Here is a 13,177-nt window from a genome sequence, read left to right as displayed (position 1 = left end):
CCTGGAACCCCGGTCCTTAGGCTTCACAAGCAAACTTCTAAGACATCTCTCTAGCCCCACATACATTCTTAATACAAAAAATAACTGGATAAAAAAATTACATTTGGACAAAATCTCTGAGATCAGCCCACTCTTCAATTAAATACAGACATGTGTCTCACTGATCCCCTTTGTTATGTTCCAGGACTCTACTTCCCTGGCTAGTATTGTGATGCCCTTTTCACTCAGTAATATCATCTGCTATATTAAACCAGGACTACCATCCATTGACATGAAATGGAAAAGAAATACTAAACTCAGAGCTTCATCAGTGGAGAAAAATTGAGTATGCTGCAAGTCTCTTTTTATTATATACAGCAGGTTTTTAGATTTGATAAATTAGTACTAGATAAGGAAGGAAATTTTATGAACTGAAGCATATTTCCAACAAGATGCTTCTGTCTAAATCCAGTTGTGTGGTTTGTGTGTGTGCTGGGGGGGTGGGTATGTCTATGTGAGAGAGAGTGAAAAAGTGTGTGTGTGTGTACACATTCTCTATCTAAGGGGTGTTAAGGCTTTGGCCAGATGCTGCTATGAGTTAAACCACTGGCATGATGGTAAACATAAGGAGCATTGCTAAGCCACTTGTAACACTATCCTTATAGACACTGTAAGATTCAGCAGGCATCCTTAGTCAGTCTAAGGAAGGGGGAATGCACAGAATATTGTTATTCTTTAGCCAAGTTACTTACCCCCTTTATATCACACTATTTACAAACTAAATGTAATTAATATTTCGATATTACAGACGTTTTAAAAATCACTTGATAAAGTATATGACTGTATTAGCATCCTACAGAAAACATATAAATTAGTGTGTGTGTGTGTAGAACTTTGCTGATGCAATTATGAAGGCTAGAAATAGGAAAAAAGGGAACTACCATAAAAGTGCACAAGCTTATGTTCTAGGAAAGCCAATGATCTGATGTCTGGATGCAATTTACTAGAAAATTCTCTTTTAGAGAAAAAAAGAGGGCTAGAGAGATGGCTCAGCAATTAAGGCACTTTCCTGCAAATCTTAAGGACCTGAGTTTGACTCCACAGCACCCACATAAAGACAGATAGACAAGGTGGCATTTGCGTCTCGATTTATTTCAGTGGCTACAGACCCTGGTACACTCATTACTCTCTCTCTCTCTCTCTCTCTCTTCTCTCTCTCTCTCTCTCTCTCTCTCTCTCTCTCTCTCTCTCTCTCAGATAAATAAATAAAATATATTTTAAAGAGAATAAAAGAAAGATTTTTCAATTCTTTTCAGGCATTGGGATGACTGGATGAGACCCATGCATATTATTCATAAACACCCTCTGAGAAAGACCCAGATTAATTTCTGACAAAATATCTGTGAACCATAAGCTCCAATCAAGATAATAGACAAGAATTAACTAACAGCAAAGTTTGACAACCTCTCTTTGGCTCTTCTTCAAATGGAGAATTACAGTGATTTTTTCTGAGGTTCACAGTGAAGAATTCATGAGACAAATACATGGAAAAATAGTAATTTCAAGCCTGGAACAATGTAGATTTGTGTTTATTATGTGAAGAGTATGTGCATACATATGTGTGCATTTGGTTATTAGCTTCATCTAAGGCTGGTAAAATAAAGGGCAGCAGATGCAAATAGCAATTGAGTGATTTATTTTCCAGAGTTAGTCAAGAAGGTTAAGGGAAAACGTCCAGACAATGCTGTCTTAATAATTCTCCTTGTGGGGTTAGCCAACTCCTTAGGACACAAGAAGAAACTAAATGTATCCTCTTTTCTCTTCTAAGTACTTCTCAAATGACAGAAAGTATACTGAGTGATTTGCATGCATTTTTTTAAAAGAATAGAGTATCAAACAAGTAGTAAAACATTTTTTAAAGTTTATTTTTATATATTTTTTGAGAGTAAAAGGCAAATAGAAAAAAGAGAATGGATGCACTAGGACTTCCAGCCACTGCAAAGGAACTCCAGATGCATGCATCACCTTGTACATCTGGCTTATGTGGTCCTGGGGAAGTGGTTTTGCAGGCAAGCACCTAAACTGCTATCTCTCTAGGCCTTCATGCACTTTTTAAAATATAATCTTTGTACCCTTAGAAGTTAATTGTTTGCAAATAAGGAAATCAAGGCTCATAGAAATCAGTGATTCACCCGAAGTTAGTCACAATAGTAAGTAGCAAAACTTGATCATGAACTCTCACCTTTTGAACTCCAGAGCCTGGTTATGTACACAGTGTGTATACAGCCATGTTGGTTTCATCGTTAACCTGCTCCCTGTCCTCCCTCCTCCTAAGAGACCCTCCTCATTGTGGAATGTGGGTTGTACATTGTGGAGTTAGCCATCAGTTATGGGAAGGAGGCAATGTCTCTGTTCATAATGTCCCAACATGTGGCTCTAACTATCTTTCCAACCCCTCTTCTGCAAATTTCCTTGAGCCATGTTGGGTTCATTTAAGGTCTACTTCAGTGATGAGGTCCTGAGAGCCTCTGTTTCTCTGGATATCTGGTTTGGAAGGAGTTGAGGGTTCTCAGTGTCTATCTCATTCACCCTTGTGCTAATACCAGGTTCACCAAGAAAGCTGCACTCTTGTTCATTTCCCATCTACTTTATGGTTTCAGCTAGGACCATGGTGAGATACAAAGAGCTGATTCTCTCCTTAGGTTCTGCATCCACCTGAAAAAAAAAGAAGCAAATTCCCCAACAGAGAGTGAAGTCAGCATCAGATAAATGGGATAAGCATTATTATTTTAGAGAGAATTTAATAGGTATAGGTCCCCTTGTAGCCCATGATTGGTGGGAGCTTGAAAATAGAGAGCAGACTCATTTGTGATGTTTTTTTGTAGTTTGTTTCCTAGATCCATCTATGGGTTCCATACCACTAAGTGGATCTGTTAGCCAAATCAAGAGCAATGGGTTACCCACCATGGCTATGTGCCACTATTGTACTTGTGTGAGCATCATATCATGTTGTTTGCCACTGATTAGCTTAGACCATGAGTTGCTTGGACAGATGTTGGTCATTTTCCTCCAGTCACTCATGTAGTACTTTCTGGCACTAGATGAGCTAACATTCTGGGGACTGTCTCTCTTCCAGATTCCAGCCAGGTTGCCCCACGTTCCATCACAACAGCATATGGTGTCTTTGGCAGTGGGTCTTACCACTAACCTTTGGTAGGTCATCAAGTGCTCTGACAGAAATCTGTCTTCTTTGGGGAAAACTTGTAGGTCTCTCTGATTAACAGCTTATTGTGGATGTTAACCATATGCTGGTACCAGGAGTTAGAGACCAGTGCCAAGAGAAAAGAAGGAGGAAAAATATATGTAATATAAAAGAAAAAAAGAGTGGAGGGTGGATGAGAGAGAGAGTGGGGGAGGGAAACAGGAGATGATTAAGGTTAGTCTTCATCATACCCTCTCCACGGCCCTGTGATTTGATTTAGGTGTTCCGTCTAAGGACCTGATGAAGGTTCAACCATTTAGTCTGTCTTTTATGATATAGAATTGTATTTTGCCACTGCCATTTGGGTCAAGTTTTGTGTGCCCCCACCCCTGCTCCTACCCTCCCCTCCCACCTCACCCTCCCTGGTGTCCAGTCCTCGAGATGCTTATTAGGTATGTCAGCAGCTCAGGCAGATTCAGGTTAGGAGCCACAGATAAGTGAGACCATGCGACAATTATCTTTCTGTGATTGGGTGAGTTTGATGAGAATGATCTTTTCCAAGTTCATCCATTTTTCTTCAAATTTTTTTGTGTCCCTACTTGATATTTGACAAAGACCCTAACAATGTAGACTGCACAAACAACAGCATCTTCTACAGATGGTGCTGGGCAAACTGGACAACAATATGCAGGAAAATGAAACTCGATCCACACATCTCATCATGCCTGCTCACTTTTTGACTAAATTACACTCTTCTCTACCACAGCAAGCCCATTTCACATTCCTCCTTTTTTACTAGAGAAAAGTTTAGGATTAGGGTGATATTAGCTTCATAGAAAGAGTTGGGTAGATTTCCCTGTTCTTCAATTTTGTGGCACAATTTTAGAAAGATTAGTTTGAGTTCTTCCATGAAGGTTTGATAAAATTCGGCTGGAAATCCATCTGGTCCTGGACTCTTCTTTTTTGGGAGGTTTTTTATTACTTTTTCAATCTCCATGAGTGTGATGGGTTCATTGAGGTGATTAATATGCTCTGAGTTTAGCTTTGGTAGATGATATGCGTCCAGGAATTTATCCATCTTCTCCACATTTTCGAGTTTTGTGGAGTAGAGGTTTTTGAAATAAGTCCTGATGTTTCTGCCGATTTCAAATATGTCTGTTGTGATCTCTCCTTTTTCATTTTGGATTTTGTTAATTTGTAGTCTCTCCTTTTTTTGCTTGATCAAATTGGCCAGAGGTTTGTCAATCTTGTTTATTTTTTCAAAAAACCAGCTCTTTGTTTTGTCAATTGCCTTAATTGTTTCCTTGGTTTCCAATTCATTAATTTCTGCTCTGATTTTAATTATTTATTACCTTCTGGAGCTCTTTGGGTTGGATTTTTCTTGTTTTTCCAATGACTTTAGGTGGATGGTTAGGCTATTGATTTGGGATCTTTCTGTCTTTTTTATGAAGGCATTGAGTGCTATGAATTTTCCCCTGAGGACTGCCTTCATTGTGTCCCATAAGTTTTGGTATAATGTGATCTCATTGTCATTCACTTCCAGGAATTTTGAAATTTCATTTATTTATTTCATCCACTATCCATTTATTGTTTAAGAGTGTGCTGTTCAGTTTCCAGTTGCCATTGGGGTTCTTGTTGTTTTTATTTTTTTGTTGTTCTTGATTTCTAGGAATATAGCATTATGATCTGATATCATGCAGGGAATTATGTCGATTTTCCTAAATATGTGAAGGCAGTCTTTGTGACCCAGTATATGGTCTATTTTAGAGAATGTTCCATGGGCTGCTGAGAAGAATGTGTAGTCTGTGGATTTGGGATGGAAAGTTCTGTAGATGTCTGTTAGGTCTAAGTGCTCTATGGTTTTGTTGAGCTCTCTTACTGCCCTGTTGAGCTTCTGTTTAGATGATCTGTCTATTACTGATGATGGCGTGTCAAAGTCCCCAGCTATGATGGTGTTGGTGGTTATTTCTGTTTTATTGTCAAGTAGGCTTTGTTTTATGAACTGTGGTGCCCCTGTATTTGGTGCATACAGATTTATGATTGTAATATCCTCTTGATGGATTGTTCCATTTATAAGTAGGAAGTAGCCTTCTTTGTCTTTTTTGATTATTTTTGGTTTGAAATCCATTTTATCCGATATTAATATAGCTACACCTGCTTGTTTCTTATTCCCATTTGCTTGGAATATTGTTTTCCACCCTTTCACCCTGAGGAGGTTTCTGTCTTTAGTGGTAAGGTGGTTTTCTTGAAGGCAGCAGATTGAGGGGTATAATTTTTTGATCCACCCTGTTAGCTTGTGTTTCTTGATGGGTGAATTAAGGCCATTAATACTTAGGGTGATGACTGTGAGATTTGATTTGATCCCTGCCATGTTGTGGTGGTAGAGGTGTATTGGTGTTTCCATGGAATTTGAAATTTTTTCTGTCTACTCTGGGTTTGGTTGTTGTGATCTGCTTCTAGTAGGCATTTGTGTTTGGTTATTTGTTTCTTCTCTGTGGAGAATTTCCTGGAATACTTTCTGTAGGTTTGGTTTTGTGTTCATATAATTGTAAAGCTGAGTTTTCTCATGGAAAGTTTTCCTTTCACCATCTATTATAAGGGAGACTTTTGCCGGGTAGAGTATCTTGGGTTGGAAGCCATAGTTTCTTAGTGTTTTGAGAGTTTCATTCCAGGCCCTTCTAGCTTTCAGGGTTTCCATTGAGACGTCTGAAGTAATTCTGATGCGATTTCCTTTGAAAGTGGTGTGCTGCTTTTCCCTAGCTGCTTTTAGGATTTCCTCTTTGGTGTCAATGTTTAAAGTCTTAATAATAATATGTCTTGGGGAGTTTCTCCTTTGGTCTATTCAGTTAGGAGTTCTGTTTGCTTCTTGTATCTTTATGGGCCTTTCTTTTAAGAGATGGGGGAAGTTTTCTTCAATTATTGTGTTAAACAAGCTCTCCATACCTTTGGTCTGAAATTCTTCTCCTTCTGGTATTCCAATGATTCTGATATTAGGACGTTTAAGTGTATCCCACAATTCCCTCATGTTCTGTTCACAGGAACTTTTAAACTTACTGAAATTTTTGGACTCTCAAACTGTTTCGTCCATCCTGTCTTCCAGATCAGAGTTTCTATCTTCCACTTCGCTGACTCTATTCTTGAGAGCCTCTAGTGAGTTTTGTACTTGCTCAATTAAGTTTGCCTTTTCTACTACTTTCCTATGTATCACATCCATTGCTCTATCCAGCTCCCTTTTCACCTCATTTTCTGATTTTCTTGATGATTCTTGGAAATCATCCTTGCATTTCTTTATGTTTTCATTTAGTGTGGCCAGCTGATTTTTAAGGTCCTCTTTTTTTTCACTCTCCCTCAACTCTCTTAGCTCTCTTTGAATTCCTTCCAGTGTCTTATCATATTGCTCTAGCTTAGTGATGGTAGCATCCACACAATTATTGGTCCTTTGTTGCTTTCCTGCAAGTTCTAGCAGTAGGTTGGTTAGGGTTGAATTGCTCATAGCTTCCACTTGATGTTCTGATCCTAAGCACTCGTCTATGGTTTGTTGGACTGGGTGATCTGTCTGGGTTTTCTTCCATTTTATTTTTCATGTTATTTCTTTTGCCCTGTGGTCTACCCATGTCAGTGTATGGGCAGGTATGTGGGTGGATCAGCCTGGGCTCTAGCTCAATGAGAATCCAAGGCCGCCTGGGGCATTTGCCATGCAGCCTGGATTTTTGCTCTTTCTTGCCATAGCTGCCTATCTACTGCCTGACAGGGGCACCAAAGTTGCCTGAATTCTCACCCAGTAATGCACAAAAGCTGCCTGCCTTCGAGTTTTAAAGGGGACTGAGGTAGCAAGCCCTGAAGCTGCCCAAACTCTGGCTGGGAACACTGAGACCTGCAAACAGTCTGCACTCTCCCACCTCAGAGGAGTGGGGGATGGGTGGTGACAGGCAGGTAGGGGATGGCACCTGAACTGGCGCTAGTGACTCATTGTGGACTTGTGTGGCCCTTGCTGTGGGACTTGGCCCACTGCACATGCAATTGCAGTGCAGAGGCAGCTGATGCGGGCCTGGGAACAGGACACAGCAGAGGCTGGCCGGCGGACAAGCAATCGGAGCACAGCAGTGTGGGGGGGGTGTCTGGCAGCCATGCCTAATCACAGCAGAGGTGGCCCCTGCTGGCATGCGAACCGAGCACAGCGTGGCGGGCCAATGCACGCGATCAGAGCACAACAGTGTAGGTCCCCACATCAGCGCAGCAGGCTGGTGGACACGTGATGGGCTGGTGGTGTGTGATGGGCTTGTGGGCGTGCGATCAGAGCACAGCCGCACAGGGCACAGGGCGAGGTGGCCATATGTATGTGTGGTGGTAGACTACCCACCCGAGGGGTGATCCGTGCTTCCCTGTTTTTCCCCACTCTGTGCCCTCCCACTGGCAAGAAGACCCTGATAACCCTTAATTTCTTGCCTTTCTTTCCCTGGTATCTGCAGCACAGCTAGGTGGTCACCATCTTGGCCGGAAGTATAACTAGCAAGGTTTCCAACAGGTGTAAAATGTGACCTATCTCACTGACAACTCAGTGCCATCTGGCTTTTGTTTCAACCTATTTTTTACCCTCAATAAATTAATTATTTGTAATTAAATCTCCACATTGAATTGTTGAATGATGGACAAATGCATTCTCTGATATTTAGTCTGAGCAGAAACTGATCCATTCGGTTCAAAACTTTCAGCACTGCCTTATCATTATTTTTTTCTCATGTCAAACAGGGGAAATGGAAAGGGACACACATTGTTACTTTCTAAGAAATACTGCAGGAGAGTCATGATGGTACTTTAAATTTTATTTAGAAGCCCTTCTTACACTGTGTATCCCATTGGAGAGTTGATGTATGTGACACTAGCCTGTACTTGGCAACTGATTTCTTCCTTTTCTTCTCTTGAGAGCACTCAAGGTTCCCTGAAACTGTCTGAAGAAAATAGGCTCAACATGTTTTGCATTACTGAAAAGGGTTATTACTGATAGCCTGTCTGACTGGAGGTCATCTAGATTTCTCCAATAATATATCTCCACAGTTCCCCTGGAAAACACACACACACACACACACACACACACGTACACCATTCCAATGATGAGCACAAGCAGTAAGACTTGCACTATTTATTTATTTATTTCTAAACCCTAAGACCTATCCTCTCCAAAAAACGTGAGAGGTGAACTCTATGTCTTTATCCCTTGCTTTGAATACAGAAGGAGGCCTTATACTTTGTTTTTTAAATATATTTTTTTATTAATTAGATTTGTATTCAGAAAATACAGTCAGTTTGGTACCATTATTAGGCTCATCCGTGACCTACCCTCTCCCCATTGGCCCCTCCTTGTTGAGGTATATGGGTTGTGCATTGTGGAGTTAGCCCTCAGTTATGGGTAAGATAAATGTCTCTGCATATCATGACCCAACATGTGACTCTGACATTCTTTTTGCCCCTTCTTCTGCAAAATTTCCCTGAGCCATGTTGGGTTCATTTTTGGTCTGCTTCAGTGATGAGATGAAATGACCAATATCTGTCCAAGCAACTCATGGTCTAACCTACTTAGCAGCAAATAACCAGTTGTGATGCCCACACAAGTGCAATAGTGGCATGCAGCCATGGTGGGGAACCAGCTGCTCTTGATTTGGCTAACTGATCCCCTCAGTGGTATAGGACCCATAGCTGGAGCTGGGAAACCAGTCAGAACCACATCCAAACATAAGCCCACTCTCCAATATCAAGCTACCATCAGTCATGGGTTATAAGAGGGCCTACACCTATTAAATTCTCTATAAAAAATAAGGTTTATCTCATTTGTCCTGGTGCTAACTTACTCTCTATTGGAGAATCTGCTTCTGTTTTTCAGATAGATGTGGATCCTAAGGAGAGAGCCTCCCCATCATACCTCAAGAGGCCTTACACTTTGTATTGGTGAGTGAAGCATTCTATCAGTCAATCGAGAGGAACTATCAATTTTCTCTAGGTATGTTGCATACAATGTGTTAAATGAAAATTTTACCTACTGTAATGGGATAGAAGACACTGAAATTCTATTAAGGAGACAAGCTACACAGATGTAGCAGACAGCTTCATGTTTGCTGAGATAAACTTCCAGACCCAGCACAGTTATGGAGGAAGGTATATTTATTGAAGCCTACAGATCCAGGGGAAGTACCATAAATGGAAGAAGAAGCTGGCCTGCCTTCATAGGACCAAGCAGAAATAGAGAAGCACAAGCCACAAGCCAAAAGCCACACAGCACACTTCAGGAACTCCAGCTAGGCACACTTTGCATATCTTTAGATTGAAACCTGAAACCCACCACCACACCTAAAGATCCACCCAGTGACATTGCTTCCAGCCAGGTAGCCGTCAGATGCAAACTACAAACAAATAAATAACTGAATATATTGGGGGCCATGTATTCTATTCAAACCACCACAACTGACAATGCTTAGACTGAGTAAAGCAGTTTTTTGTAAAGTTAGAGGCAATTGGAATACAGAGCTTGAGCTTCTGCTCTGATACAGACTGTTGCTTGAGAGGACAGGAAATGGGTGGGCAGCTGTAATAGGAGCAGGCTGATGACTCTTTTAAATTGTGAGAGAAGCAATGCTTGCTTTCTTGAAAGATTGCATTGCTACCTCTGAGACTCTCCACCCTCACCAGAGCCAAACCCTAAACTGATTCTCTGCCCCTGCACATAAACCTGAGAAATATGTGCTAATGTCTGCAAAGATCCTTGAAAACAGTGTTAAGGCAGCCTAAGGGATGAGGGTTGGGACAGGCCTGTCATCACAGGAATGCTGCCTCGGCTTTGAAAGGGATATGGACACCATCTCTTCACCCTCTTCAAGTGCTATCTGTTCACACACATTCCCATTTGTAATATTAGAAGCATGACTCACCTTTTTTATTGCTTTAGAATCATTTGGGGGGTGGATCTGTGATGGCTGATGGCTGTGAGCACACGTCTCAGAAGCCACTTTACTAAACTGTGATTTAGAATATCAGTGACAGTGTTCATGAACCTAAGTTCTTAGTGAGATATACTATCCAGGTGCTCCAGTGATCTGAAAAACTGAGACTAAACTGCTTAATTGGAGGAATTCTTGACAATCTTCTTTGTTAAACTAACATTTTCCCAACTGGGTAACTGAGGACCAGTGACAAAGGGTTGTGAAAGATCACACAGTGCTAGGAATGGATGTAAGGTCTTTGACTACTAAGGAGGTAAGATAAGGCCATAGTCTCACATCTTTCTAGGTGGACACACACATGCAGGTATGCACCTACAAAGGCAACACTATTGACATTTTGTAATAAAAATTTGTGTTATTCATTGAAGTTCCTTGGGTATTAATGCCAACGGCAACCTCAGTCATTGTGACAGCTTCAAATATCTGCATATGTTGGCAAATGTTCCCTGGTGTATGTGGAGGTGAGGAAACACATGAGAAAGACTATCATTGACTCCACTTGAAAAACACAGCTTTGGAAAGTATCTAATTCTGCTGTTAAAATTCTGGACCTGAAGCATGTCTCAAGCCCAAGCCTGGGGAGTCTGCATTGCTGCTTCTAAGCAGGGTCTGCAACCGATCTCTGGAGATCTTTCCTTTGGACTTTCTAAGTCTGAGACTAGTAATTCCACTTCCCAAGGTTCTATTTGAACACACAGATGGTTTTAACTTGATGGTCTTTCACTCAATGACTATGGTTTCTATAGACTACAAATAACATTGTCATGAAGTAGGTTCTTTTTGAAACGGAGACCAGAAAAAGGTCATTTCTGGGGCACAAGCCCACATTTTAAGTCACCAACTACTTTAAACCTTCCCACATCATGTAGGAGGATGTGTGCTTTGGACTATTTGTTTTTAAGGGAGCATACTGCAGAGATGTTGGCTATGCCAGCTTCTTTGCTTACAAGATTGGAAAGGCTGTGCTTAGTGTCTAGGAAGCAGCCCCAGTACTCTAGTGCATTGTGCAGGTATCACTTTTTATTTGGGGGAATGTAAAAGTTGAAGAAATGATAGTGGGGGCTCCTAGGGCCCTCATATAACTCCCTGCAGGATAAGCTTTAATTACCTTTATCCCAGCCTGCACCACTTTCTGTGATTAGCAGAGGCTGCTCTTGGCTAACCTAAGGCCAGTTGGTTTTCTCTGAAAAGAATTTAGAGCTCTTTGCTTTTCAGAACTGTAGTTTAGCTTCATAGGACAGTTCCTTAGGGGGAAAGGCATTGCCTAAATTTCTAAGCTATATACATGATTAATGAAAATAACACTCAGTTGTAATTATCTTTTCATCAACCAGTTACTGCTTCTTCAAAGAGTTCTGCACACTGAAGCTCTTGGTCAGAGTAGTTATTTACTCTCAGTTCATTCCATAATAGTTCATAGTAGTTATGTCAGAGTAGTTTTCCTCTAAGTTCATCTCTCTAGAACCTCAGAGCTGGTAAGGACAGAATCATTTTGTCCAATATCCTTATTTTATAGTAAGGGAAGCCAGAAAAAGAACAGCATATTATCATCTGGCCAGTAAACAACAAAGAGAAAAATAAGATACGTGTCTCTTGATTTCTAATGCAATGATCATTGTATACTGATTCCATCCTAATAGATGTCTTTGTACACCATGCTTGATTATAATTTTTCTAAGCCAAGACAAGTTGACAAATTTATTCCCACTTCATACACATACCAAATATTGTGTTGCACACAAGAATTTCCAACCAACAAAATATCCAACCTATGGCCCTAAAGAAACCACAAAGAGGAAATTATGGACATAAGTACTTATCACTGATGATACATTTTATTTTCCATCTTGCTGCTTGATATAATATTAGAGGATGTGGCCTCGTTCTGCCTGAACTTAGTTGCCATGATGGTACTAAGCAGGATTCTTTAAGAGTATCATTAGGCTGAAGAAATGGCTTAGTGCTTAAAGGTGCTTGTTTACAAAACTAGCCAGAACAGATTCAATTCTCCAACCGCATAAAGCCAGATTCACAAAGCGGCACATGTATTTGTAGTTCATTAGCAGTGGCAAGATGCCCCAGAGTACCTTTATTCTCACCTCTTTTCTCCTATATGTCTCTCAAATAAAAATATTTTTTAAAAGAGACTAATATCTTAAATTTCACATAGTCACAGTTGAGACATACCTTTGTACATAAAATAAAACTAAACCCTATACCTATGTCTTTGAATTGAGGTATGGGACTGGCATTTTCAATAATAAGGAGGGTCTAATGGGAGGGGGTAGATCACAGATGAGCCTAAATAATGGTACCAAACTGCCTGTATTTACTGAAAAGAAAACTAATAAATTAAATTTAAAAAAAAAAGAAGTTTCTTCCTACAGTGAGTATAGACTAAATAGAGACACATAGCTGGTGAAAGTACTGAGAATAAATAACTACTGAATGCTCAATCATAAACAGGGACATCTATATCACTCCTTACAAGGCTCGGAGAACATTGTTAAAGATCAGGCAGAAAGATTATGGGAGGTAGAGAATAATGCCCAGGGTGGTTGTGGAATGCTGTCTTCTGGACATGGCATGGATATTATACTCACAAACTCTCAGTAACTGTGGTTTTCTACACAAGTCTGAACCAGTTAACATTTCTTCATGGATGGGAGAGGGACTCACAATATCCCAATAACCCCAAAGAAACTATTGGCAGTTGATGGCTGCAGAAACAGAAGATATTTTCTTCAGTGGAAAAGCCACTGTCAAGTTGTCCATGCTTCCAAAAATAGTATCCCAACCATGCTCATGTAAGAAAACCTAATTCTACTCAGTGGGTCACAAAACACTGAAAATATAATTGGGATTAGTTGGGAAGAAGAAACAGGACTGGGAACAGCATAAGAGAGAGTAAAGGGGAGATGAATATGATCAAAATAAATTTTATGCATGAAAGAAATTATCAACAATCTAATAAAAATACACCTACAAATATAATCAAGTTCCT

This window comes from Jaculus jaculus, chromosome X, assembly GCF_020740685.1.
Source record: "Jaculus jaculus isolate mJacJac1 chromosome X, mJacJac1.mat.Y.cur, whole genome shotgun sequence".
In the NCBI taxonomy this organism is placed as follows: Eukaryota; Metazoa; Chordata; class Mammalia; order Rodentia; family Dipodidae; genus Jaculus; species Jaculus jaculus.
This window is presented reverse-complemented; position numbering follows the sequence as displayed.